Raw genomic sequence first — 27,641 nt, 5'->3', positions numbered from 1 at the left:
CGGAGATGATGGCCATGCTTTCCCGGGACGATTGGTTTTTGGGTGAGGCCGCCGACGCGTCCACGGCAAACCCCAATATCTTTCCTCCCGGACGTGCATGATGAGTTCACGGGTCCTCTCGTTGGTCTCATCCGCCTTTCCTCCCCTCAGGGGCCGCTGCCCATGGGTACACTGGGGTTCCCCCGGTTGAACGCTCTGTTGCCATGCTACTGTGTCCTCAGAGTGCTTCCCGGCGCAATCCTAAGCACCCGTCCAAGCCTGTAGTTCTTTTCGTCACAGTAATCTGTGGCGAAATCCTATAGTGCCACAGGACAGGCAGCTGCCTCACTGCATCCCATGACCGTTCTGCTGGTCTACCTGACCCAGACGCTCATGGACATGCAGGAGGGCGGGACTGACCCGAGGCTCTTCAGTGAGCTGCGCGCCGCCACTGACCTTGCTCTCCGAGCGACGAAAGTGGCCGTACGCTCTCGGAGTCAGGTGATGTTCACCAGTTTGGGGCTGACCGGTCTGATGTGCAAGATGTCGGGCGGACCCGTCTGCTCGACACCCCATCTCCCAGGTCGGCCTCTTCGGCGGTGCGGTTGAGTGCTTCTGCCCACAGTTCTCAACCGCCCGTGAGCAGATTGAGGTTATTCTGCCCGACGGCCCCGCCGTCCGCTCAGATCCCTCAGTCTGCCCACCGCCGAAGGCTCCCTCCCACGGTTCCAACCCCGCCCGTTCACCCGGGCCTGGCTCTGGAAGACCGTAGGGGGATGCCTCAGCCCTCTCCAGCCCCGCACCCCGCTAAACGCCGGGTTAAGCGGCACTTTTGAGATGGGCTGCTCAGAGATGAGACTCAGTTCTTTCCAGGAGTTGGTAGCAGGGCCACTCCTTTCCCCGGTGGAGGGCTGGGGAAGAATCCTTATTCAGGAAGAACTGACTCTCTCCTCTCTGAGCATACAGAGTTCTCGGACGACACAGAGCGCCGCCCACAAGCCGTGCTCTCCTCTTCCCCCTCTGCCCCAGAGGTGGTTGACACGGCGTGCCGTCCACGGACCGTTTCGCCCCTGTCCCCCTCTGTCGCCAGACCCCTGACAGAGCAGGCCCCCGTGGAACGCTGGTCCTTCCCTGGCCTCCTCTGTCAGGGTGCGGTTATGACCTTGCCCCCACACCGGGCCGCTATGCCGCCCTCGTCTAGGCTGGTCATTTCCGCTTCGCTGCACCACCGGGGGGACGTCTGTGGTTCTTCACTCCGCTGGCACAGTTGGGAGCCTGCACTAGAGCTCCCTATCTGTTCCGCTGGGTCGTGCGAACCATCGGCTCGGCTATGCGATTCAGTTCGCACGGTCTCCTCCCGTCTTCACGGGAGTCCGCTCCACTTTCGTCGGTGGCTATGCCCCTATCATGAGAGCGGAGGTTGCTCCCTACTGGCGAAGGGTGCGATTGAGACTGTCCCTCCAGCCGAGATGAGGTCCGGGTTAACAGTCCCTACCTCATTGTCCCGGAGAAGTCTGGTGGGTTACGGCCAATCCTGGACCTATGCATCTGAACCGCTCCCTTCTCAGGCTGCCGTTCAAGATGCTCCTGGCCAAACGCATTTCTGGATGTGTGCGGCCACAGGATTGGTTTGCAGCGATCGACCTGAAGGACGCCTACTCTTATGTCTCCGTTCTCCTTCGACTCAGACCGTACCTACGTTCTGCTGTCAGGGCGCGCGCATGTCAGTACGCTGTTCTCCCATTCGGGCTAGCCCTGTCTCCTCGCGCCTTCACAAGGTTGTTGAGGCAGCCCTTGTTCCTCCATGGGAGCACGGGGTTCGCATCCTGAACTATCTCGGTGACTGGCTGTCTTAAGCTCACTCCTGAGACCAGGTTTGTGAATACAGGGACCCAGTGCTCCGGCACCTAGCTCGTCTGGGCCTTCGGGTCAACTGGGAAAGGAGTAAACTTTGCCCCGTGCAGGGGAGCTCTTTTCTCGGCATGGACTTGGTCGCCTTCTCCACTCAGCCATTAAACAAGAGTGCGGTCCCACTGAAATTGTTTCAGAGGCTCCTGGGGCATATGGCATCTGCAGCTGCGGCAACGCCGCTCGGATTGCTTCATATGAGACCGCTTCAGCTGTGGCTTCGCGATCGAGTCCCGAGGTGGGCATGGCATCATGGCACGCTCCGAGTTACAGTAACTCCGACCTGTCGTCAGACCTTCACCCCGTGGTGGAACCTCAGTTTCTACGGGCCGGTGTTCCCCTAGAACGAGTTTCCAGGCATGTTGTTGTCTCCACAGATGCCTCTTCCACGGGCTGAGGCGCCATGTGCAACGGACATGCTGCCGCGGGCTCCTGGACAGGACCCCAGCGCCTTCTGCTTGTCAATTGCCTCGAGTTGCTGGCAGTACGCCTTGCCCTGCACCGTTTCCTCACGTTGCTCAGGGGTCAACACGTACTAGTCCGTTCAGACAATACCGCGACTGTAGCGTACATCAACCGTCAGGGTGGTCTACGCTCCCGCCGTATGTCGCAACTCGCACGCCACCTCCTCTTATGGAGTCAGAAGCACCTGAGGTCCCTTCGTGCTATCTACATTCCGGGAGATCGGAACTTTGCAGCCGACGAGCTGTCACGGTTTCGGCCCATCTCCTGCGAATGGAGACTCCATCCCCAGTCGGTTCAGCTGATTTGGGACCAGTTCGGGGACGCACAGATAGATCTGTTTGCCTCTCACGACTCGACCCATTGCGCCCTGTTCTATCCCCTGACTGAGGGCTCTCTCGGCACGGATGCACTGGCGCACAGCTGGCCGCGGGGCCTACGCAAATATGCGTTTCCCCCAGTGAGCCTTCTCGCACAGACCTTGTGCAAGATCAAGGAGGACGAGGAGCAGCTCATTCTGGTTGCGCCGTATTGGCCCACCCGGACCTGGTTCTCCGAACTGGTACTCCTCGCGACAGTACCTCCTTGGCCAATTCCTCTGAGGAAGGATCTCCTTTCTCAGAGACGGGGCACCCTTTGGCACCCTCGACCCGATCTCTGGAGGCTCCACGTGTGGCTCCTGGACGGGACGAGTCAGGTTTGAGTTCCCTGCCACCAGCGGTGGCGGCTACCATCACTTCCGCTAGAGCATCGTCCACGGGACATGTCTATGCGTTGAAGTGGAACCTCTTCGTCAACTGGTGCTCTTCTCGTCGAGAAGACCCCAGGAGATGCTCGATCTCTGTCGTGCTTTCCTTCCTGCAAGATGGGTTGGAGCGAAGGCTGTCTCCCTCCACCCTGAAGGTGTATGTGGCCGCTATCGCCGCATATCACGAAGCAGTTCAAGGTAAGTCTCTGGGGAAGCACGACCTGATCGTCAGGTTCCTGAGAGGAGCGAGGAGACTGAATCCTCCTCGCCCTCCTCTCGTTCCCTCTTGGGACCTCTCAGTGGTCTTAAATGCCCTGCAGAGGGCTCCCTTTGAGCCTCTGCAACCAGTTGAGCTTAAGTTCCTGTCTATGAAGACAGCGCTCCTGGTTGCATTGGCCTCCATCAAGAGGGTAGGGGACCTGCACGCATTCTCCGTTGACGAAGCGTGCCTGGAATTCGGGCCCGGTCACTCTCACGTGATCCTGAGACCCCGGCCTGGATATGTGCCCAAGGTTCCCACCACTCCCCTCCGGGACCAGGTGGTGGACCTGCAAGCGCTGCCCCGGGAGGAGGCAGACCCAGCCTTGGCACTGCTCTGTCCAGTACGCGCTCTCCGCGCTTACGTAGACAGAACGCAGTGTTTCAGGACCTCAGACCAGCTCTTTGTCTGTTATGGTGGGAGACTGAAGGGAAAGGCTCTCTCAAAGCAGAGGTTGTCTCACTGGATAGTGGACGCCATTGCTTTGGCTTACCAACAGCAAGGCCGACCGTGCCCCCTTGGTGTGACAGCCCACTCCACTCGGAGTGTGGCTTCCTCTTGGGCTCTAGCACATGGCGCCTCGCTGGCAGACATTTGTAGAGCTGCAGGCTGGGCGACACCCAACACATTCGCCAGATTCTATAATCTCCGAGTGGAGCCTGTGTCCTCTCGTGCTGGACCCGCTCAGGTGTCTTCGCTTGCTCGCCATTCCACTCCACGGACTGGATACGTGCAATTATTCCTTAGGTGAGCCTTCCTCTTTGAAGCCCTGAGTTCCTCCTGCACTGTTGACGCTGGCGCCAGTGTCTATTGCCTGGGCGTCGGCTAGGTGCCTCCGTGTGCATGGTTCCTCCCTGAGTAACCCCCACATGTGTATTTCCACTGTAAGCCTCCTTGAGCATGTGTCTTTCCCTTGGCAAGCCATCTTGCCCTCCTGGAGTTGAAAGTTGCCACCCCTCGGGCTGGTCACTTCAGTGTTCACCCATATGTAGCCCTCCGGCCATATGTGTATCTTAAGTCCTCCCTACGGGTAGGCATGCTGCGGCATATCTCCTCTGAGATATGCTTCCCAGTGTACCTTGGTATTCCTGTGTTAAGTAGGACTCCTTCGTCTGTGCCAGTATCACGACAGGGGGATCAGACTTTCGCAGGGCACTGGAAGACAGCTGTGAAGGTGGCGTGATTTCACGGGGACCCCCATTCGTCGTCATCCGACGTAACTCGGAGTGACTACGAAAGGGAACGTCTCGGTTACGTATGTAACCCTCGTTCCCTGAGTAGGGAACGGAGACGTTACGTCTCCCTGCCACTTCCGCTGTACCGCTGGGCAGACGCCTGAGTTCAGTCTCGGCTCCTCAGCGAAGACATACCTGCATGTTGCCGGCGTCCTCCTTTATACCCACGCGGTGGGGCGGAGATACGCTATGCAAATTCCGCAGACCCATGGCATTTCATCGCCATTGGCTCGTTTTGTAATACTCGAAGTCGATAGGTGTTCTAAGCGAAACCCCCATTCGTCGTCATCCGACGTAACGTCTCCGTTCCCTACTCAGGGAACGAGGGTTACATACGTAACCGAGACGTTTTCAGACACCGTCTCATTTTGAAACTTGCAACCTTTTATATGTCTGCCAAAAAAAGGATTTAAAAAATTTGGTAATAAATGCATACATTGTTTCACAAAAGCTTTTCAGAAATTCAGAATGTTACGGTTTAGAATACGTTATTGCTTATTACACAGCTTTCTGAAATGCTTGATTCTGATTTGTCAGTTGAGACATTCCACAGTCTGTTTTTCTCTGATAATGTTCACAAAGTGCGAAGTTCATCAATTACGAAATGAGGTCAATTCGGCTATAAATCAGCTGTAATGTTATCAGTTTAGTTATTGTCCAATAATGTCAGTATAGTCAAATTGATAATATTGCTGAATGTTAAAGGAACACGCTGACTTTTTGGGACTTTAGCTTATTCACCGTATCCCCCAGAGTCAGATAAGTCCATACATACCCTTCTAATCTCCGTGCGTGCTGTAACTCTATCCGACGCCCCCACCGCCGGCCTAGCTTAGCACAAATACTGGAGGTAAATGGCTCCATCTAGCATACTGCTCCCAATAAGTGACAAAATAACATCAACATTTTCCTATTTACATGTTGTGATTTGTATAGCAACAGTGTGTACAAATAACAAGGCCATATGAGACGCAGGCTTCTTCTAACCATATACATACTGGGAAGTATATTCTCAGAAGGTGAAGCACTGCTACTTGGACGGAGTGATTTACTCGCAGCACCTGAGAACTGGTGAGGAGCAGAGAGTTTGCTCAGAGTTGGAGTAAATCACTCCACAGAAGTAGCAGTGCTTCGGAGATACGGTGAATAAGCTAAAGTCCCAAAAAGTCGGCGTGTTCCTTTAATGCTGAAGTATCCAAGTGATGGATAGTTTTTGAATAGTTTAGTGTACATAGTTTATAAAAACAAATCAGTAGAGATGTTTTGTAAATGTACTGTGGGTAAAGCTAAAAATGTCTGTTATTCTTTCCCAGGCTTCTCGACAGACAGAAAAGAACTGACCGGGACACCTTGCTACAAGGAGTGGAGCTTCCCCAGCCTGTTGGTTTGGCAAAGGAGCCACTGCCAAAGCCTAGAGAACTCCCATCTGCACCTGTTGAACATGGACATGTTGCCATTGAGTTCCAGGAGCCTGAAAATCGGGAGGGTGAGGCAGTTATACGCCAACGTAAATGTGCACGAACTGGAACTGCAGTGTCTTCTATTACGCACACAGACACTGGGCTTGTAGACACATCTCCATCTGGCACAGACTGGCCTGGGGCCCAGCACTTTCCTGGGTGGCATGTCTGGCCTGGGAATTCTGATTTGTCTTTTCCACCATCGCACTCTCAGGGTTGGTCGTCTTTTCCACCAGGCCAACCGCCATCAGTTCCACCATCGCACTCTCAGGGTTGGTCGTCTTTTCCACCAGGCCAACCGCCATCAGTTCCACCATCGCACTCTCAGGGTTGGTCGTCTTTTCCACCAGGCCAACCGCCATCAGTTCCACCATCGCACTCTCAGGGTTGGTCGTCTTTTCCACCAGGCCAACAGCCATCGGTTCCACCATCGCACTCTCAGGGTTGGTCTTCTCTTCAGCCGTGCCAACAGCCATCGGTTCCACCATCGCACTCTCAGGGTTGGTTGTCTTTTCCACCAGGCCAACCGCCATCAGTTCCACCATCGCACTCTCAGGGTTGGTCGTCTTTTCCACCAGGCCAACAGCCATCGGTTCCACCATCGCACTCTCAGGGTTGGTCTTCTCTTCAGCGTGCCAACAGCCATCGGTTCCACCATCGCACTCTCAGGGTTGGTCTTCTCTTCAGCCGTGCCAACAGCCATCGGTTCCACCATCGCACTCTCAGGGTTGGTCTTCTCTTCAGCCGTGCCAACAGCCATCGGTTCCACCATCGCACTCTCAGGGTTGGTCTTCTCTTCAGCCGTGCCAACAGCCATCGGTTCCACCATCACACTCTCAGGGTTGGTCGTCTTTTCCACCAGGCCAACAGCCATCAGTTCCACCACCTCCTCAGAACCGACAGCGTGCATGGAGACAGCACAAGGCAGCACTTGAGGATCAAGAGCGTGTGGCAAGAGGGGAGCCCCCAAAGAAGCGTCACACAAAGGAACATTACCATTATGAGTGTAAAATATGTGGCCAATCAAAAAGTAAACTCACTGGCCATTCCCAGGTTAGAGGAAAGTGGTACTGTCCAGCAGCTGGCCAGACCATTGCAGAGTGGAAAGAGTCTCTTTAGGATTTATTTTGTCTTTCATTCACAATTACATTTAATTTTTTATTTTTTATAATTGTGTCTGCAAGCTAAAGATGACAAGGCCCCTTTGTATTCAAGAACACGTCAGGTAGACTGGTAGCTCGCCGTGATCGTATAGTGGTTAGTACTCTGCGTTGTGGCCGCAGCAATCCCGGTTCGAATCCGGGTCACGGCAAGATTTTCTGGGTGCCATTGAAATTGAGCTCCATGTCACCACCTCTCCTCACCCCGTCCTTCAGACTTCTCTTTTTGTGCACGGCGCGTGCCCTTGATGTGCTCTGGATGTTCGAGTGAATTGAAACTGGGACCTTCTTTGAAAGAACGAGCTCTCAGGTTCGAACCCTTAGAGAAAAGATTGAAAACGAAACGCTCCTATTTATTTCGGAAGAATCTTGCTTCAGAGAGAATATGGTGCGTGTATATTTTCTAATCGCTAGGTGTCAGTACACTCGCTGGCTGTTACCTAGAGTGCCGCGGGCTTGCTATTAGCTGTCATTTGTATCAAAATGATCATCCATCAAATCTTCCTTATCCCAGAAAATGTTCTTTTTTCTTTGCAAATCCCTGTACTTGTGACAATGACAACAATGATGACATAAATTATGCCAGTGAACAAAAAAAAAAAAACAGAAACAGATTTTGTCCAAGTGGTCAACAAAAGCCTCGTTGCTGTTTGCCACTTGATCATACATATTATATAGCACAGATCTTTAAAGAGAGAGAGAGATGTGACCCAAAATACAGCTTCCATGTCACCCAGCAGATGTAACTATAGCTTGTATGTCTGATAGCACAGCTAACATGAACATACATGAATGGTAAAACAAAATCTATTTGTTTCCATGATAAACCAGCCTTATTACATAAGTCATGTTTTCCAGCTTCTAGTCATTTATTGTGCATGCTACCTTATATTTTCCAGTTGTTATTTTACTTTAATAAAATTGAGATATGTCATGCATGGGATTGGTACCATAAGGTTTAACCAAAATCTAAATGTAGATATCAGCAATATTATTTTGCATTAAGTTAGCAAACACTTGCTGTTAACATTAATATTTGCAAGCCTCCAAGCTTGGTAGCAAATCTACGCATGATTCCATGGTAAACCAGAGATATTGCATTAGTTGTTTTCCAGATTCTTGTCATTTATTGTACATGCTACCTTATATTTTTTAGTTTTCAGCTCATCAACCTCGGTTTTGCATATTCTAAACTAGCTAGCTCTGGCTGCTACATTCCCAGAGTTAGCAAACGTTAGTCTGTTAACATGAATATTTGCAAGCCTCCTCCAAGCACAAACATCACATAACTGTTGCATTTCACCATCCACTTATTTAGCTGCTGTCGCATCCCTTGACATGCCATCTCCTTTAACCTCCTTCTTTTTCTATTTTTAGCCCCCGACCGCTTTTTTGCTTCATTCATCTTTTTCGAGTTTCAACGATAACGCACTCCTGTGCTGCTCCTCAGCGATCACGCGCGCGCCCCCGCCCGCTCGCGATACCCTTCTATGTCAAAATAAATTCAATGATGGAATATTATTTGGGCACCGACGCCTACTCTAGCCTGTTAGTCCTCTAAAATGTATATAACTTTTTTTATATTTAACTTGTATAAATTTTATATAAATGTATATAACTTATAAAAAAAAAAAAAATGTAACCATCGCTTTGGCGCCCTCATGATGCGGCGCCCCTATGCGCCGCATATAGCGCATACCCACTTTTTGCGCCACTGGCTACAAACAACTGCGCCTTTGACACAAGTTTACAATAACGATAGGAGCACGGCAAGTCAACAGCATTGAAGCGTGTGAAGAGGCTTTCCAGACAAGTAGCAGTGAGTATTTGTTCTTTTTCCTAGCATTATTTTCCTTTAATTACTATTATCATCAGTCTAATAGGCTGCATTCCCACTAATTTGCAAATATATTTTGACATAGCAGACGTTTTGACGGCCATTCTGAATCTTCGAAGAAGGAAACGCAATGCATTGGAGGACACTCTTTTGTCTGCGCCAATACGATTCATTTTGCTGTGCGTTCCAACGCAGCACGCACGCTTCTTGAGCAAGAGCCCGGGTAGCTCAGTCGGTAGAGCATCAGACTTTTAATCTGAGGGTCCAGGGTTCAAGTCCCTGTTCGGGCGAACGAGCGTCTTTTTGTGGAGCGGTACGTTTTGTTGTTGAGTTCTTGCTGATCTACACTGGCCTCGGGCAGCGACGCTGCAAGGCACCAATCCACAAACGACGTGCCCCTTTCAGCCAGCTTGTTGTTCGTGGCCGAGTGGTTAAGGCGATGGACTAGAAATCCATTGGTGTCTCCCCGCGCAGGTTCGAATCCTACCGACTACGTTGACAGCATGCGCCTGCTTTAGTTTGTAACCTTCTGGAGGCCTAGCTTAAACTTTATAAAAGGAAAAACAGAATCCTTTTCTTTTCAGTGACTTCTTCTCCAGAGTCACTGTTACAGGATTACCCTTGAAAAGAGTTATGTTGGTAAGAAACAGTTTTGTCTGCAAGCTAAAGATGACAAGGCCCCTTTGTATTCAGGGACCCGTCGGGTAGACCTGTAGCTTGCCGTGATCGTATAGTGGTTAGTACTCTGCGTTGTGGCCGCAGCAACCCCGGTTCGAATCCGGGTCACGGCAAGATTTTCTGGGTGCCATTGAAATTGAGCTCCATGTCACCACCTCTCCTCACCCCGTCCTTCAGACTTCTCTTTTTGTGCACGGCGCGTGCCCTTGATGTGCTCTGGATGTTCGAGTGAATTGAAACTGGGACCTTCTTTGAAAGCACGAGCTCTCAGGTTCGAACCCTTAGAGAAAAGATTGAAAACGAAACGCTCCTATTTATTTCGGAAGAATCTTGCTTCAGAGAGAATATGGTGCGTGTATATTTTCTAATCGCTAGGTGTCAGTACACTCGCTGGCTGTTACCTAGAGTGCCGCGGGCTTGCTATTTGCTACAAACAGGGGCGCAACTACCCAGTGTTAGAGGGGTATGCAGCAACAATTTTGGCGCCCCCCCCAATACACACACACATATCATATATATATATATATATATATATATATATATATATATATTAACAATGTTAACAAATAATAAAAAGTTACAGAATAAACAGTTACAAACATACACATATACACATACATACACACACACACATATATATATATATATATAATAATAATCATATTGTGTGTAGCTGTCATTTGTATCAAAATGATCATCCATCAAATCTTCCTTATCCCAGAAAATGTTCTTTTTTTCTTTGCAAATCCCTGTACTTGTGACAATGACAACAATGATGACATAAATTATGTCAGTGAACAAAAAAAAAAAAAACAGAAACAGATTTTGTCCAAGTGGTCAACAAAAGCCTCGTTGCTGTTTGCCACTTGATCATACATATTATATAGCACAGATCTTTAAAGAGAGAGAGAGATGTGACCCAAAATACAGCTTCCATGTCACCCAGCAGATGTAACTATAGCTTGTATGTCTGATAGCACAGCTAACATGAACATACATGAATGGTAAAACAAAATCTATTTGTTTCCATGATAAACCAGCCTTATTACATAAGTCATGTTTTCCAGCTTCTAGTCATTTATTGTGCATGCTACCTTATATTTTCCAGTTGTTATTTTACTTTAATAAAATTGAGATATGTCATGCATGGGATTGGTACCATAAGGTTTAACCACAATCTAAATGTAGATATCAGCAATATTATTTTGCATTAAGTTATGTTTTGCATAAACACTTGCTGTTAACATTAATATTTGCAAGCCTCCAAGCTTGGTAGCAAATCTACGCATGATGCCATGGTAAACCAGAGATATTGCATTAGTTGTTTTCCAGATTCTTGTCATTTATTGTACATGCTACCTTATATTTTTTAGTTTTCAGCTCATCAACCTCGGTTTTGCATATTCTAAACTAGCTAGCTCTGGCTGCTACATTCCCAGAGTTAGCAAACGTTAGTCTGTTAACATGAATATTTGCAAGCCTCCTCCAAGCACAAACATCACATACCTGTTGCATTTCACCATCCACTTATTTAGCTGCTGTCGCATCCCTTGACATGCCATCTCCTTTAACCTCCTTCTTTTTCTATTTTTAGCCCCCGACCGCTTTTTTGCTTCATTCATCTTTTTCGAGTTTCAACGATAACGCACTCCTGTGCTGCTCCTCAGCGATCACGCGCGCGCCCCCGCCCGCTCGCGATACCCTTCTACGTCAAAATAAATTCAATGATGGAATATTATTTGGGCACCGACGCCTACTCTAGCCTGTTAGTCCTCTAAAATGTATATAACTTTTTTTATATTTAACTTGTATAAATTTTATATAAATGTATATAACTTATAAAAAAAAAAAAAAATGTAACCATCGCTTTGGCGCCCTCATGATGCGACGCCCCTATGCGCCGCATATAGCGCATACCCACTTTTTGCGCCACTGGCTACAAACAACTGCGCCTTTGACACAAGTTTACAATAACGATAGGAGCACGGCAAGTCAACAGCATTGAAGCGTGTGAAGAGGCTTTCCAGACAAGTAGCAGTGAGTATTTGTTCTTTTTCCTAGCATTATTTTCCTTTAATTACTATTATCATCAGTCTACTAGGCTGCATTCCCACTAATTAGCAAATATATTTTGACATAGCAGACGTTTTGACGGCCATTCTGAATCTTCGAAGAAGGAAACGCAAAGCATTGGAGGACACTCTTTTTTCTGCGCCAATACGATTCATTTTGCTGTGCGTTCCCACGCAGCACGCACGCTTCTCGAGCAAGAGCCCGGATAGCTCAGTCGGTAGAGCATCAGACTTTTAATCTGAGGGTCCAGAGTTCAAGTCCCTGTTCGGGTGAACAAGCCTCTTTTTGTGGAGCTGTACGTTTTGTTGTTGAGTTCTTGCTGATCTACACTGGCCTCGGGCAGCGACGCTGCAAAGCACCAATCCACAAACGACATGCCCCTTTCAGCCAGCTTGTAGTCGTGGCCGAGTGGTTAAGGCGATGGACTAGAAATCCATTGGTGTCTCCCCGCGCAGGTTCGAATCCTACCGACTACGTTGACAGCATGCGCCTGCTTTAGTTTGTAACCTTCTGGAGGCCTAGCTTAAACTTTATAAAAGGAAAAACAGAATCCTTTTCTTTTCAGTGACTTCTTCTCCAGAGTCACTGTTACAGGATTACCCTTGAAAAGAGTTATGTTGGTAAGAAACAGTTTTGTCTGCAAGCTAAAGATGACAAGGCCCCTTTGTATTCAGGGACCCGTCGGGTAGACCTGTAGCTCGCCGTGATCGTATAGTGGTTAGTACTCTGCGTTGTGGCTGCAGCAACCCCGGTTCGAATCCGGGTCACGGCAAGATTTTCTGTGTGCCATTGAAATTGAGCTCCATGTCGCCACCTGTCCTCACCCCGTCTTTCAGACTACTCTTTTTGTGCACGGCGCGTGCCCTTGATGTGCTCTGGATGTTCGAGTGAATTGAAACTGGGACCTTCTTTGAAAGCACGAGCTCTCAGGTTCGAACCCTTAGAGAAAGACTGAAAACGAAATGCTCCTATTTATTTCGGAAGAATCTTGCTTCAGAGAGAATATGGTGCGTGTATATTTTCTAATCGCTAGGTGTCAGTACACTCGCTGGCTGTTACCTAGAGTGCCGCGGGCTTGCTATTTGCTACAAACAACTGCGCCTTTGACACAAGTTTGCAATAACGATAAGAGCGCGGCAAGTCAACAGCATTGAAGCGTGTGAAGAGGCTTTCCAGACAAGTAGCAGTGAGTTTTTGTTCTTTTTCCTAGCATTATTTTCCATTAATTACTATTATCATCAGTCTACTAGGCTGCATTCCCACTAATTTGCAAATATATTTTGACATAGCAGACGTTTTGACGGCCATTCTGAATCTTCGAAGAAGGAAACGCAATGCATTGGAGGACACTCTTTTTTCTGCGCCAATACGATTCATTTTGCTGTGCGTTCCGACGCAGCACGCACACTTCTCGAGCAAGAGCCCGGATAGCTCAGTCGGTAGAGCATCAGACTTTTAATCTGAGGGTCCAGGGTTCAAGTCCCTGTTCGGGCGAACGAGCGTCTTTTTGTGGAGCGGTACGTTTTGTTGTTGAGTTCTTGCTGATCTACACTGGCCTCAGGCAGCGACGCTGCAAGGCACCAATCCACAAACGACATGCCCCTTTCAGCCAGCTTGTAGTCGTGGCCGAGTGGTTAAGGCGATGGACTAGAAATCCATTGGGGTCTCCCCGTGCAGGTTCGAATCCTACCGACTACGTTGACAGCATGCGCCTGCTTCAGTTTAGCGCCTAGCTTAAACTTTATAAAAGGAAAAACAGAATCCTTTTCTTTTCAGTGACTTCTTCTCCAGAGTCACTGTTACAGGATTACCCTTGAAAAGAGTTATGTTGGTAAGAAACAGTTTTGTCTGCAAGCTAAAGATGACAAGGCCCCTTTGTATTCAAGAACACGTCAGGTAGACTGGTAGCTCGCGGTGATCGTATAGTGGTTAGTACTCTGCGTTGTGGCCGCAGCAACCCCGGTTCGAATCCGGGTCACGGCAAGATTTTCTGGGTGCCATTGAAATTGAGCTCCATGTCACCACCTCTCCTCACCCCGTCCTTCAGACTTCTCTCTTTGTGCACGGCGCGTGCCCTTGATGTGCTCTGGATGTTCGAGTGAATTGAAACTGGGACCTTCTTTGAAAGCACGAGCTCTCAGGTTCGAACCCTTAGAGAAAAGATTGAAAACGAAACGCTCCTATTTATTTCGGAAGAATCTTGCTTCAGAGAGAATATGGTGCGTGTATATTTTCTAATCGCTAGGTGTCAGTACACTCGCTGGCTGTTACCTAGAGTGCCGCGGGCTTGCTATTTGCTACAAACAGGGGCGCAACTACCCAGTGTTAGAGGGGTATGCAGCAACAATTTTGGCGCCCCCCCAATACACACACACATATCATATATATATATATATTAACAATGTTAACAAATAATAAAAAGTTACAGAATAAACAGTTACAAACATACACATATACACATACATACACACACACACACATATATATATATATATATATATATATATATATATATATATATATATATATAATAATCATATTGTGTGTAGCTGTCATTTGTATCAAAATGATCATCCATCAAATCTTCCTTATCCCAGAAAATGTTCTTTTTTTCTTTGCAAATCCCTGTACTTGTGACAATGACAACAATGATGACATAAATTATGTCAGTGAACAAAAAAAAAAAAAACAGAAACAGATTTTGTCCAAGTGGTCAACAAAAGCCTCGTTGCTGTTTGCCACTTGATCATACATATTATATAGCACAGATCTTTAAAGAGAGAGAGAGAGATGTGACCCAAAATACAGCTTCCATGTCACCCAGCAGATGTAACTATAGCTTGTATGCCTGATAGCACAGCTAACATGAACATACATGAATGGTAAAACAAAATCTATTTGTTTCCATGATAAACCAGCCTTATTACATAAGTCATGTTTTCCAGCTTCTAGTCAATTATTGTGCATGCTACCTTATATTTTCCAGTTGTTATTTTACTTTAATAAAATTGAGATATGTCATGCATGGGATTGGTACCATAAGGTTTAACCACAATCTAAATGTAGATATCAGCAATATTATTTTGCATTAAGTTATGTTTTGCATAAACACTTGCTGTTAACATTAATATTTGCAAGCCTCCAAGCTTGGTAGCAAATCTACGCATGATTCCATGGTAAACCAGAGATATTGCATTAGTTGTTTTCCAGATTCTTGTCATTTATTGTACATGCTACCTTATATTTTTTAGTTTTCAGCTCATCAACCTCGGTTTTGCATATTCTAAACTAGCTAGCTCTGGCTGCTACATTCCCAGAGTTAGCAAACGTTAGTCTGTTAACATGAATATTTGCAAGCCTCCTCCAAGCACAAACATCACATACCTGTTGCATTTCACCATCCACTTATTTAGCTGCTGTCGCATCCCTTGACATGCCTTCTCCTTTAACCTCCTTCTTTTTCTATTTTTAGCCCCCGACCGCTTTTTTGCTTCATTCATCTTTTTCGAGTTTCAACGATAACGCACTCCTGTGCTGCTCCTCAGCGCTCACGCGCGCGCCCCCGCCCGCTCGCGATACCCTTCTATGTCAAAATAAATTCAATGATGGAATATTATGAGGGCACCGACGCCTACTCTAGCCTGTTAGTCCTCTAAAATTTATATAACTTTTTTTATATTTAACTTGTATAAATTTTATATAAATGTATATAACTTGTAAAAAAAAAAAAAAAATTTAACCATCGCTTTGGCGCCCTCATGATGCGGCGCCCCTATGCGCCGCATATAGCGCATACCCACTTTTTGCGCCACTGGCTACAAACAACTGCGCCTTTGACACAAGTTTACAATAACGATAGGAGCGCAGCAAGTCAACAGCATTGAAGCTTGTGAAGAGGCTTTCCAGACAAGTAGCAGTGAGTATTTGTTCTTTTTCCTAGCATTATTTTCCTTTAATTACTATTATCATCAGTCTACTAGGCTGCATTCCCACTAATTAGCAAATATATTTTGACATAGCAGACGTTTTGACGGCCATTCTGAATCTTCGAAGAAGGAAACGCAAAGCATTGGAGGACACTCTTTTTTCTGCGCCAATACGATTCATTTTGCTGTGCGTTCCCACGCAGCACGCACGCTTCTCGAGCAAGAGCCCGGATAGCTCAGTCGGTAGAGCATCAGACTTTTAATCTGAGGGTCCAGAGTTCAAGTCCCTGTTCGGGTGAACAAGCCTCTTTTTGTGGAGCGGTACGTTTTGTTGTTGAGTTCTTGCTGATCTACACTGGCCTCGGGCAGCGACGCTGCAAGGCACCAATCCACAAACGACGTGCCCCTTTCAGCCAGCTTGTAGTCGTGGCCGAGTGGTTAAGGCGATGGACTAGAAATCCATTGGTGTCTCCCCGCGCAGTTTCGAATCCTACCGACTAGGTTGACAGCATGCGCCTGCTTTAGTTTGTAACCTTCTGGAGGCCTAGCTTAAGCTTTATAAAAGGAAAAACAGAATCCTTTTCTTTTCAGTGACTTCTTCTCCAGAGTCACTGTTACAGGATTACCCTTGAAAAGAGTTATGTTGGTAAGAAACAGTTTTGTCTGCAAGCTAAAGATGACAAGGCCCCTTTGTATTCAAGGACACGTCAGGTAGACTGGTAGCTCGCCGTGATCGTATAGTGGTTAGTACTCTGCGTTGTGGCCGCAGATTTTCTGGGTGCCATTGAAATTGAGCTCCATGTCGCCACCTGTCCCCACCCCGTCCTTCAGACTACTCTTTTTGTGCACGGCGCGTGCCCTTGATGTGCTCTGGATGTTCGAGTGAATTGAAACTGGGACCTTCTTTGAAAGCACGAGCTTTCAGGTTCGAACCCTTAGAGAAAAGACTGAAAACGAAATGCTCCTATTTATGTGGGAAGAATCTTGCTTCAGAGAGAATATGGTGCGTGTATATTTTCTAATCGCTAGGTGTCAGTTAACTCGCTGGCTGTTACCTAGAGTGCCGCGGGCTTGCTATTTGCTACGAACAACTGCGCCTTTGACACAAGTTTACAATAACGATAAGAGCGCGGCAAGTCAACAGCATTGAAGCGTGTGAAGAGGCTTTCCAGACAAGTAGCAGTGAGTTTTTGTTCTTTTTCCTAGCATTATTTTCCTTTAATTACTATTATCATCAGTCTACTAGGCTGCATTCCCACTAATTAGCAAATATATTTTGACATAGCAGACGTTTTGACGGCCATTCTGAATCTTCGAAGAAGGAAACGCAATGCATTGGAGGACACTCTTTTTTCTGCGCCAATACGATTCATTTTGCTGTGCGTTCCGACACAGCACGCACACTTCTCGAGCAAGAACCTGGATAGCTCAGTCGGTAGAGCATCAGACTTTTAATCTGAGGGTCCAGGGTTCAAGTCCCTGTTCGGGCGAACGGGCGTCTTTTTGTGGAGCGGTACGTTTTGTTGTTGAGTTCTTGCTGATCTACACTGGCCTCGGGCAGCGACGCTGCAAGGCACCAATCCACAAACGACGTGCCCCTTTCAGCCAGCTTGTAGTCGTGGCCGTACCCTCCGGCGAATGGACAGCCTAACTATTCCTAACCATTTGTTACAAGTCCTAACACAAGTCCTAACACAATCTAAATAAGTCCTAACAATTCCTAACACAATCTAAATAAGTCCTAACAATTCCTAACACAGGTCCTAACAATCCTAAATTACGTCCTAACAGTTCCGAACAGCGGGTCCTAACAGTTCCGAACAGCGGGGTAAAACAGCCATTGGCTGGACGGGCCAAAACAGTCATTGGCCGAAACATAGTCTCGTGACCACCGTCATAAAGAGCGACGGCGCGAAAAGGACTCGTCATTCACCCCATCACTACCTGAGACGGTTTTGTGTTTTGATGCAGGCAAGTACAGTTTAATTAACATTTTAACGTGAAAGAGAAAAATTATCTATTCGTTGGACATTACAGTTCAAACTCGGTTTAGGTTGCACACGTTTAATTCAGCTATCTTTATTTGTAATTCGTTGTTTTAACACTTATATAGAGTTCGGAGGCCATGTTTTGATATAGTGATATAAATCGCGGCCTTCATACTGCAAAAGCTTAGCCGGACTGGTTTAAGATAACAGTATATGGACTATAAATGAGGATAATAATTCCTATGATGATTAATGTTAAAATACAGAGTGGTGACTTGTTTTGTATTAACCATAGAGTGTACAAATAAAACCGTAATAAAAAGCCTAATAACTTTAGAAACTAATTATGTTATAATTTTTACATAATGAACTGCTTTATTTTTACTCTCTGTTGCTTTTTACTGTTTTCAATTTATTAGTTTTTTTTTTCAATCGCTAACAAGCGCTTACCCATACTTCAGATCATTTTTCTAAACTCTTAAAACAGACTCACACCCACAAAACACAATTGGCCAAATGGATGATTTTCTTCTCAAAAACACATTTTGAAAAACACACTCTTCATTTCAAAATAGAACACATCTTTCTCTGCATACACTAACTTTACCAAAACACTGAAAATCTGACTCAGACTCAGAATGAAATTATTCTGTCAAAGAATAACACTTGTTTTCACGTCACAAGGTACATGCAGTCAATCAAAGTACACCCAGTTTCAAAATACTGGCTATTGTTGACATTACAAAAACTTCATAGACTTTAGTGTTTCAGTTTGAAAAACATGCAAAACATGCAGTCCACCGTTTTTACACTACATTTCTTGGTTGGGAATTGTATGTCCACATGTACAGTAACTTTACTTTTTTCCAGCCTCTCGTAGTGAAAGACTGTTGATTACATGGTCAATGATAGTGGCACGGATTTCATCACTGACTACTGTTCTTGCAGCCCTTGGAATGCCACCACCACACATTCTTACACCTTTACCTTGCCCTCTCCTTGGGCCTTCTCTTCTCCCTGGCCCTGCTCCTCTCACTTCACCTCTCATCTCTCACTGCACCCCTCACTGCACCTCTCACTGCACCCTTCACTGCATCTCACCTCTCACTGCATCTCACCTCTCACTGCACACTGCACCCCTCACTGCACCTCTCACTGCATCGCACCTCTCACTGCATCTCACCTCTCACTGCACCCCTCACTGCACCTTTCACTGCACCCCTCACTGCATCTCACCTCTCACTGCATCTCACCTCTCACTGCACACTGCACCCCTCACTGCACCCCTCACTGCATCTCACCTCTCACTGCATCTCACCTCTCACTGCACCTCACCTCTCACTGCACCTCACCTCTCACTGCACCTCACCTCTCACTGCACCTCACCTCTCACTGCACCTCACCTCTCACTGCACCTCACCTCTCACTGCACCTCTCACTGCACCACTCACTGCACCCCACCTCTCACTGCACCTCTCACTGCACCTCTCACTGCACCTCTCACTGCACCTCTCACTGCACCCCTCACTGCATCTCTCACTGCATCTCTGACTGCACCTCTCACTGCACCTCTCACTGCACCACTCACTGCACCACTCACTGCACCCCTCACTGCATCTCACCTCTCACTGCACCTCTCACTGCACCTCTCACTGCACCTCTCACTGCACCCCTCACTGCATCTCACCTCTCACTGCACCTCTCACTGCACCTCTCACTGCACCTCTCACTGCACCTCTCACTGCACCACTCACTGCATCTCACCTCTCACTGCACCTCACCTCTCACTGCACACTGCACCTCTCACTGCACCTCTCACTGCACCCCTCATTGCACCAATTTGAATTTAGTGCAACGTAATCATTCATTCTATTTACCATAGTTTAAAAATTGTCTTTTAACATGGTTAAATTAACAAACATACGTAATTTGACAACCATCCATGTGTAAAATCCCTCTTCTACATAAAATTTGTCTTAAATGTTTTCCCCTAAGCCTTTTCTTTAAATTTCATTTCATTTGTATCTCTCTGAAGTTGTTCTCAAGTTGTCTGGTATTTACCCTGTTGTTTCATATTTATAGACATGACTAAGACTGGTAAACCAGACTCATACTGGCATGACATCATGTGCAAGTATGCCCAAGGGAAGTACCACTTCTCAACAGGCAAGAAGCCAGGGGCGAAGAAGTGGAAGCATGCCTTGGAAAGAATTAATAACTGTCCATTACACAAACAGACCTGTGCATATGATATATTTGGGAAAATAATCACTTGCAAATGTGGTTATCATAAGGTATGTAATGAATGTGATTATTTTACCTATGCTGGTGATCATTACTAATTTAAAAACATTTTTTAATAAGAGAAAAATGTTCATTATTTGAGCTGTAAAGCCTGACATGAAATAATAGTCAGAAAAAGGTGTGTGTGTGTATATATATATATATATATATATATATATATATAATGCGCACAAACTGAGCAAAGCTGTGCAATTTAGTGCAAATGCTGTCAGTACACTAGATTAATTTCTTAGCTTTTAATGTAAATCAGTGAGGTCTTTATAATGGTATAACAGGTTACTTGAATAAAATGCATATAAATGTCAATTTAACTCGCAGTAAAAAGATGCCTGCACAAAGACCTGAAGGTGGGTGTTTTTACAATTCTACTTAAAGGTGTATTACTTTCCTTAAAGAACAACAACCTATGAATCAGACGACAGTTTGCATGTAGTAATTGTGTACAACATGTTTTTCAGCAAAGTTTTGATTTTGATAATTTGCAGATTTTGAGACCTAGGGAAAACACTAATCCTAGGGAAAACACTAATGCTTTTTTTACAGTCAGCAGAGCAGACAGTGTTAGGCATGCAAGCAGGACCACAGAGCAGTGCAGGCATGCAAGCAGGACCACAGAGCAGTGCAGGCATGCAAGCAGGACCACAGAGCAGTGCAGGCATGCAAGCAGGACCACAGAGCAGTGCAGGCATGCAAGGAGGACCACAGAGCAGTGCAGGCATGCAAGGAGGACCACAGAGCAGTGCAGGTGCAAAACCTGCCTCATGGAGCAGTGCAGGTGCGCAGGCAAGACCAGCCTCATGGAGCAGTGCAGGTGCGCAGGCAAGACCAGCCTCATGGAGCAGTGCAGGTGCGCAGGCAAGACCAGCCTCATGGAGCAGTGCAGGTGCTCAGGCAAGACCAGCCTCATGGAGCAGTGCAGGTGCTCAGGCAAGACCACTGAGCAGTGCAGGCGCAAAACCAGCCCCAGAGAGCAGTGCAGGCTCAAGATCAGTCCCAGAGAGCAGTGCAGGCTCAAGATCAGTCCCAGAGAGCAGTGCAGGCTCAAGATCAGTCCCAGAGAGCAGTGCAGGCTCAAGAGCAGTCCCAGAGAGCAGTGCAGGCTCAAGATCAGTCCCAGAGAGCAGTGCAGGCTCAAGATCAGTCCCAGAGAGCAGTTCTTCAATAAAGTGTGGTCTTTGTGGTGAAGACATTGATGTGGACTGTTTCTCCGAACATCTGTCAGATTACCATGTCCAAGAATGTTGTGACCAGTGTGGTGCAAAAGTCTGGGGTGCGGTTGGACTTCTTCACCACATTGAAACTAATCATCCTTGTACCAGTCTTGCAGGGACAGAATCTGTGGATCCACCAACATCTTCTCCAACAACATCATTTACTGAATCACCCGCATACATTGAAGAGCAGCAAGGCGTTCCACAAACTGCACCTCAAACACCATCCCTGGAAATTAACCTGAGGCCTCCAGTAGTGAATTGGGTGAGTTTTCTCCCCAAACAGTTCTGTCGAGTTATTAAGCCAGCAGACCAGAAGTGGATCGCGCAGTGTCTATATGACGCCACAGGACGACTTAAGCAGCAGTTTTCTCAAAACTGGTTTCATCCACCAAGTCCCAGCAAGCCTACAACTTCACCTCCTGATCCTAACACCTACTTTAGACAGCGTATGTTTCTGTGGGCCCCAATGAGAATGTGGGGTATTCCTCTGAAGTGCACACAGTGCAATAGGAAGATGCACCATTCAGGAATCTACACAAAAGTGAGGGAAGTCATTGATATTGACTCGAGATATTATTTAATTGGAGTAGACTACCCTCGCTGCAGTAAGTGTAAGATTCCTGTCTGCCCTTGGAGTTCGGAGATCCTCAAACAACTAGATCCCTCCCACAGAAACAAATTCCCCGCTGTTCTTACCACTCACCTTGCACTTGACAGGAAGTGTGTGACTTTGTTGAAGCCTAGAACTGCTGGGAACAGCTCCAGTTTCTTGCAGCAGGCGCTTGAAGAAGTTCACAGCGAGGAGTGGGCAAGACGTACCATTAACTATCTGACAGACTGTGAATTTCACAAAAAGAAATGTGCCCTGACACAGGCTGAAGTGGTATATCAGCAGCCACCGCCTTTTTGCCCCCTACCTCTGGCACAGTGGTTTGAGACGGTTCATGCCAACGAGATCCTGAGTCACATTGATGAGCTAAAGGGTGTCATAACATCAACATATGGTAGCATCCTGAAGCTTGATTCTACCAAGAAGGTAAATGTATATAAAAAGAGGCAAATGCATGTTAATTTCAACTTGATGTTCAGAGATTTTTACCTGATTGTAATGTTTGTGTATTTATATAGATAACTAAAAAGCTTGCTGGTGGCATTGCGGACACTGCTACATGGATGACCAATGTTGGCAATGAGTTTGGCCAAGTCCTGAACTGTGTCCTAACCACTGGTGAGGGAGCTGGCATAGATGACTTGTGTCAGGGCATCGTAAAGCGATACAAGGATGCTGGGGAGCCAGAGCCAGCTGTGATTTACGTTGACCGGGACTGCTGCAGCGAGACAGGTTTGTTACATTAAGTCTTTACCTAATATGAATGTGTTTGTATTTCTAATTCATATTAGCAACCATTTCAGGCATGTTTCTAAATTACTAAAAACTAAATTTCATTCCTGTACATGGTTTTTCTAGGTGTTTGTTCATATTCTTTAAGAACACTCATAAAGAGAATTTTTAGAACTATTTACTATAGAAATTTATATTTTTTTAGATCTATTTACAATGGTTCTAAAATTCTTAATTTCTATTTACAGTAGCAATTTACTATGAGAACCCTGTTCAGTGTTTGCAATCAAGTAGACAAAAGCTTATGTAAAACAGCATTATTATATTTCTTTAATGATGCAAATGTAAATCTGAGAAAACAATCACTCCTTGTTTCTCATTGGTGTAGGCGTGACTCCAGTTCTTACCTGGTTCCGACCATGGAATATCACAGTGCGACTTGATGTGTTCCACTTCATGCGGCGGTTTACTGCTGGCCTTACAACGGAGCACCATCCACTGTATGGCACTTTCTGCTCCAAGTTGTCCAGCTGTATATTTGAATGGGACAAGGATGACATCTCTCGTCTTAAAGAGGCGAAAAAGACCATGCTTTTAAAAAAACATGGGGGTCATATTTCAACAGAGGCCCAAATCCTGTCAAGCATCACCTCCAGTGAGCTGGCCAAGCACTGCAGGAGGAGGACACGCGGAGTTGAAGAAACTCGTGTCTTGATACAAGGACTGCTGGACTCCATGTGGGAACTGACCGACACCACTGGTTTGCGCCTCATCAATCCAGAGAGCATGACACGTGTGTGGGAGGTACAGCAGAAACACTTACCTTGCATCCAAGATCCACCCGGTGTTCAGTTGTACACAAAACTGGGCTCCGGTTTACAGAAGGGTGACAAGGTTCTGGATGTACTGAGGTGTGGCAGAGGGTCCTCCTCTCTGGAAAGCTTCCATCGCCACCAGTGCACTTTTATTCCAGGTAAATTGAAATTATAAAACAATATTATGCATATATTTAAATAGTGTTGTCACAATACTGAAGTTGCTGACTTCGAAAATTAAAGGCACCAAATTGGAAACAAACCTTTTTCTTAGGCCTGGTGGTTCTGAGTGGGGGGTTATATAATAGTATTTTAATCATGTGAAACATTGTCTTTCAGGTTGGAGATGTAATGCACTACATACGCAGATGTACATGCTTGAGGGTGCATCTAGGTGGAACATCAACCGAGCTCATCAAGCTGTGGACATGAGTGGTACATCACTTACTAAAATGTATGATGTACGTTTAATGTCCCACATGAATGTCCTCAGCAACAGAGTCCTTGGATGTGCACTCCTGCCAGAATTCAAACCTCCTGGGAAACCCACTGGTAAGATTCACCATTGTACACACTATTACGATAGTGATTCCAGGCATCACTGTGTGTTTTCAAAGGCTTTGCATGCTGCCTGAACGCTAACCAATCAGACCATCGTTTTCATGACTGATCATTGCTGTAAAGGTGCTTGTTCCTAGTTATAAGATATGTCAGTTTGTGAAGTTGAAGTGTATTTGTTTTAGTTTTTCTTTTGTGATTTTTGCTTTTACATTTTTCATGTTAATCGCAAAATAGATTTTTCATTAGCAACACTACATTCATCACATGCACTGTAGCCTACTGCTTTAGCCTGATATATAGCTCTTATTACAAAATGTTTATTGAATCTTTATGGCAGATGAGCGTATAGCTGTGGAGTACTTGCTGGCACAGTCTGACAGAGGAGACCTGCTTTCTCCACTGGAGCAACATGAAATCGCCTTGCCAGAGATGGAGGTTGAAGTTCAGGAGGATGAGTGTCTGGATGTCACAATATGTGATGCGGCAGACCTCAATTTGGGCACACACACCCTTGCAAGTTCCAGCAGTCATGGTGATTCATTGATCTCACCTCTGGTAATGTCAATTTTCTTGATCGTTTTGAATTAAAATTACATAGGAATGTTAATGTTTTTAGGAGCAATGAATGAGTTGCTTCATGATTAAACGTTCATTTAATTAAAAGATTAATAATAGTCAATTTGAACAGTCAATTTTGTAACTGAAGTTTATTCTTCTCTTTAAAATGTTTTTAAAAAATCTAGGAAACCAGTGTGCCAAGTGGTGGCTCTTACAGTCCTGACATTGAAGACATTTCCTGTGCTGGGCCCAGCACACCAGCTCCGGTAAAGTTTCTAATACCTGATGCTTGTAATTTGTGAATGGTTTATCAAAGTATCAAAATAATTTCCTAATCCAGGATTCTGTTTTTGTTTCCATTTCTAGGACAGTAGATGTGATTCAAGGGGTGTTCCTGGATGGGAGGCAGTGGATAACCTGGCAGGCTATCTCGTCAGTCTCAACCGCACGATCACTGGTTTATCAACTAACGAGATAGCAGAGATCTTGCGGTTGTATTCGTATTTGCATGCCATTGATCAGTCCCCCTCCAAGTATTCCCTTAAGTGCAAGAAAAAGACCTTGGAAGGTCCTTGGAGAGCTTCTCGGAAGCGTAGTGGCTCAGCCCCTGGTCAGCAAGCAGCTGAGAGGTGAGTTAAATTGTAGTGCACCGGTGTTAAATTTGAGTCTTGTTGAATGCTCCCTGTATAATTTAATTCCTTTCAAAGGTTAAAAATACTTTAAAAAAACTGTTTTGATGAGATCCAGGATAGATCATAAAGTCTATCTCTCATTGCCATACAATTCCAGAACATAATCAGTCTATATGTTTACAAAGCTATAATGAACCATAGAATACTAATCATACATAATACAATCATGCATCTTTTTATTCACAGACTGTTCATGACTCATGGTCAGGCTGCCCAGAGACCTGATGCCAACAGGGTTTCAGAATGTGTTGCACTCAAGCTTCTGAAGGAATTCAGGGAAGCCAGAAATAGGCCTAAAGATAACAAGGGCAAAACCTTTCCCATTCCTCAGGCAATTGTGATGATTTATAGCCACATCAAGCAGCTGCTTGAAGACTGCAGAGAGCTACTAGACCAGACCAACTTGGTGCTAGTTACTATAAACAACACCACAGTGTCTTCATGGTGAGTTGGATTTCAGCTTCCTAAATTCACTTCAGTAATATGAAATCTATTCCTATGATGAACGACTGCACTTCTGAAATAATAAATCTTTTGAACTATTCTCTATTCCACATGTATTTGTATATAACATACATTAAATGTATACATTGTTTTCAGACACCGTCTCATTTTGAAACTTGCAACCTTTTATATGTCTGCCAAAAAAAGGATTTAAAAAATTTGGTAATAAATGCATACATTGTTTCACAAAAGCTTTTCAGAAATTCAGAATGTTACGGTTTAGAATACGTTATTGCTTATTACACAGCTTTCTGAAATGCTTGATTCTGATTTGTCAGTTGAGACATTCCACAGTCTGTTTTTCTCTGATAATGTTCACAAAGTGCGAAGTTCATCAATTACGAAATGAGGTCAATTCGGCTATAAATCAGCTGTAATGTTATCAGTTTAGTTATTGTCCAATAATGTCAGTATAGTCAAATTGATAATATTGCTGAATGTTAAAGGAACACGCTGACTTTTTGGGACTTTAGCTTATTCACCGTATCCCCCAGAGTCAGATAAGTCCATACATACCCTTCTAATCTCCGTGCGTGCTGTAACTCTTTCCGACGCCCCCACCGCTGGCCTAGCTTAGCACAAATACTGGAGGTAAATGGCTCCATCTAGCATACTGCTCCCAATAAGTGACAAAATAACATCAACATTTTCCTATTTACATGTTGTGATTTGTATAGCAACAGTGTGTACAAATAACAAGGCCATATGAGACGCAGGCTTCTTCTAACCATATACATACTGGGAAGTATATTCTCAGAAGGTTAAGCACTGCTACTTGGACGGAGTGATTTACTCGCAGCACCTGAGAACTGGTGAGGAGCAGAGAGTTTGCTCAGAGTTGGAGTAAATCACTCCACAGAAGTAGCAGTGCTTCGGAGATACGGTGAATAAGCTAAAGTCCCAAAAAGTCGGCGTGTTCCTTTAATGCTGAAGTATCCAAGTGATGGATCGTTTTTGAATAGTTTAGTGTACATAGTTTATAAAAACAAATCAGTAGAGATGTTTTGTAAATGTACTGTGGGTAAAGCTAAAAATGTCTGTTATTCTTTCCCAGGCTTCTCGACAGACAGAAAAGAACTGACCGGGACACCTTGCTACAAGGAGTGGAGCTTCCCCAGCCTGTTGGTTTGGCAAAGGAGCCACTGCCAAAGCCTAGAGAACTCCCATCTGCACCTGTTGAACATGGACATGTTGCCATTGAGTTCCAGGAGCCTGAAAATCGGGAGGGTGAGGCAGTTATACGCCAACGTAAATGTGCACGAACTGGAACTGCAGTGTCTTCTATTACGCACACAGACACTGGGCTTGTAGACACATCTCCATCTGGCACAGACTGGCCTGGGGCCCAGCACTTTCCTGGGTGGCATGTCTGGCCTGGGAATTCTGATTTGTCTTTTCCACCATCGCACTCTCAGGGTTGGTCGTCTTTTCCACCAGGCCAACCGCCATCAGTTCCACCATCGCACTCTCAGGGTTGGTCGTCTTTTCCACCAGGCCAACCGCCATCAGTTCCACCATCGCACTCTCAGGGTTGGTCGTCTTTTCCACCAGGCCAACCGCCATCAGTTCCACCATCGCACTCTCAGGGTTGGTCGTCTTTTCCACCAGGCCAACAGCCATCGGTTCCACCATCGCACTCTCAGGGTTGGTCTTCTCTTCAGCCGTGCCAACAGCCATCGGTTCCACCATCGCACTCTCAGGGTTGGTCGTCTTTTCCACCAGGCCAACCGCCATCAGTTCCACCATCGCACTCTCAGGGTTGGTCGTCTTTTCCACCAGGCCAACAGCCATCGGTTCCACCATCGCACTCTCAGGGTTGGTCTTCTCTTCAGCCGTGCCAACAGCCATCGGTTCCACCATCGCACTCTCAGGGTTGGTCTTCTCTTCAGCCGTGCCAACAGCCATCGGTTCCACCATCGCACTCTCAGGGTTGGTCTT

General features: G+C 46.0%; 9 non-coding genes across 9 annotated transcripts; all 9 read left to right on the top strand.

Moving 5' to 3' along the window:
* Positions 1 to 7,291: 7,291 nt before the first annotated feature.
* On the top strand, positions 7,292 to 7,363 carry trnah-gug (transfer RNA histidin (anticodon GUG)). Its single transcript has one exon. It is a non-coding gene; the product is annotated as a tRNA-His (tRNA).
* A 1,902-nt stretch (positions 7,364 to 9,265) lies between these two features.
* Positions 9,266 to 9,338, top strand: trnak-uuu (transfer RNA lysine (anticodon UUU)). The gene has a single exon. It is a non-coding gene; the product is annotated as a tRNA-Lys (tRNA).
* Positions 9,339 to 9,460: 122 nt separating this feature from the next.
* On the top strand, positions 9,461 to 9,543 carry trnas-aga (transfer RNA serine (anticodon AGA)). Its single transcript has one exon. It is a non-coding gene; the product is annotated as a tRNA-Ser (tRNA).
* Positions 9,544 to 9,767: 224 nt separating this feature from the next.
* Positions 9,768 to 9,839, top strand: trnah-gug (transfer RNA histidin (anticodon GUG)). The gene has a single exon. It is a non-coding gene; the product is annotated as a tRNA-His (tRNA).
* Positions 9,840 to 12,193: 2,354 nt separating this feature from the next.
* On the top strand, positions 12,194 to 12,275 carry trnas-aga (transfer RNA serine (anticodon AGA)). Its single transcript has one exon. It is a non-coding gene; the product is annotated as a tRNA-Ser (tRNA).
* Positions 12,276 to 12,499: 224 nt separating this feature from the next.
* On the top strand, positions 12,500 to 12,571 carry trnah-gug (transfer RNA histidin (anticodon GUG)). Its single transcript has one exon. It is a non-coding gene; the product is annotated as a tRNA-His (tRNA).
* Positions 12,572 to 13,220: 649 nt separating this feature from the next.
* Positions 13,221 to 13,293, top strand: trnak-uuu (transfer RNA lysine (anticodon UUU)). Its single transcript has one exon. It is a non-coding gene; the product is annotated as a tRNA-Lys (tRNA).
* Positions 13,294 to 13,415: 122 nt separating this feature from the next.
* Positions 13,416 to 13,497, top strand: trnas-aga (transfer RNA serine (anticodon AGA)). Its single transcript has one exon. It is a non-coding gene; the product is annotated as a tRNA-Ser (tRNA).
* Positions 13,498 to 17,142: 3,645 nt separating this feature from the next.
* trnak-uuu (transfer RNA lysine (anticodon UUU)) lies at positions 17,143 to 17,215 on the top strand. The gene has a single exon. It is a non-coding gene; the product is annotated as a tRNA-Lys (tRNA).
* Positions 17,216 to 27,641: the final 10,426 nt, after the last annotated feature.

This window comes from Siphateles boraxobius, unplaced genomic scaffold (genome assembly GCF_051911475.1).
Source record: "Siphateles boraxobius isolate OS27281-9 unplaced genomic scaffold, OSU_SipBor_1 6, whole genome shotgun sequence".
In the NCBI taxonomy this organism is placed as follows: Eukaryota; Metazoa; Chordata; class Actinopteri; order Cypriniformes; family Leuciscidae; genus Siphateles; species Siphateles boraxobius.
The sequence above is the reverse complement of the archived record's forward strand: the minus strand, read 5'-3'. Positions and strand labels throughout refer to the sequence as shown.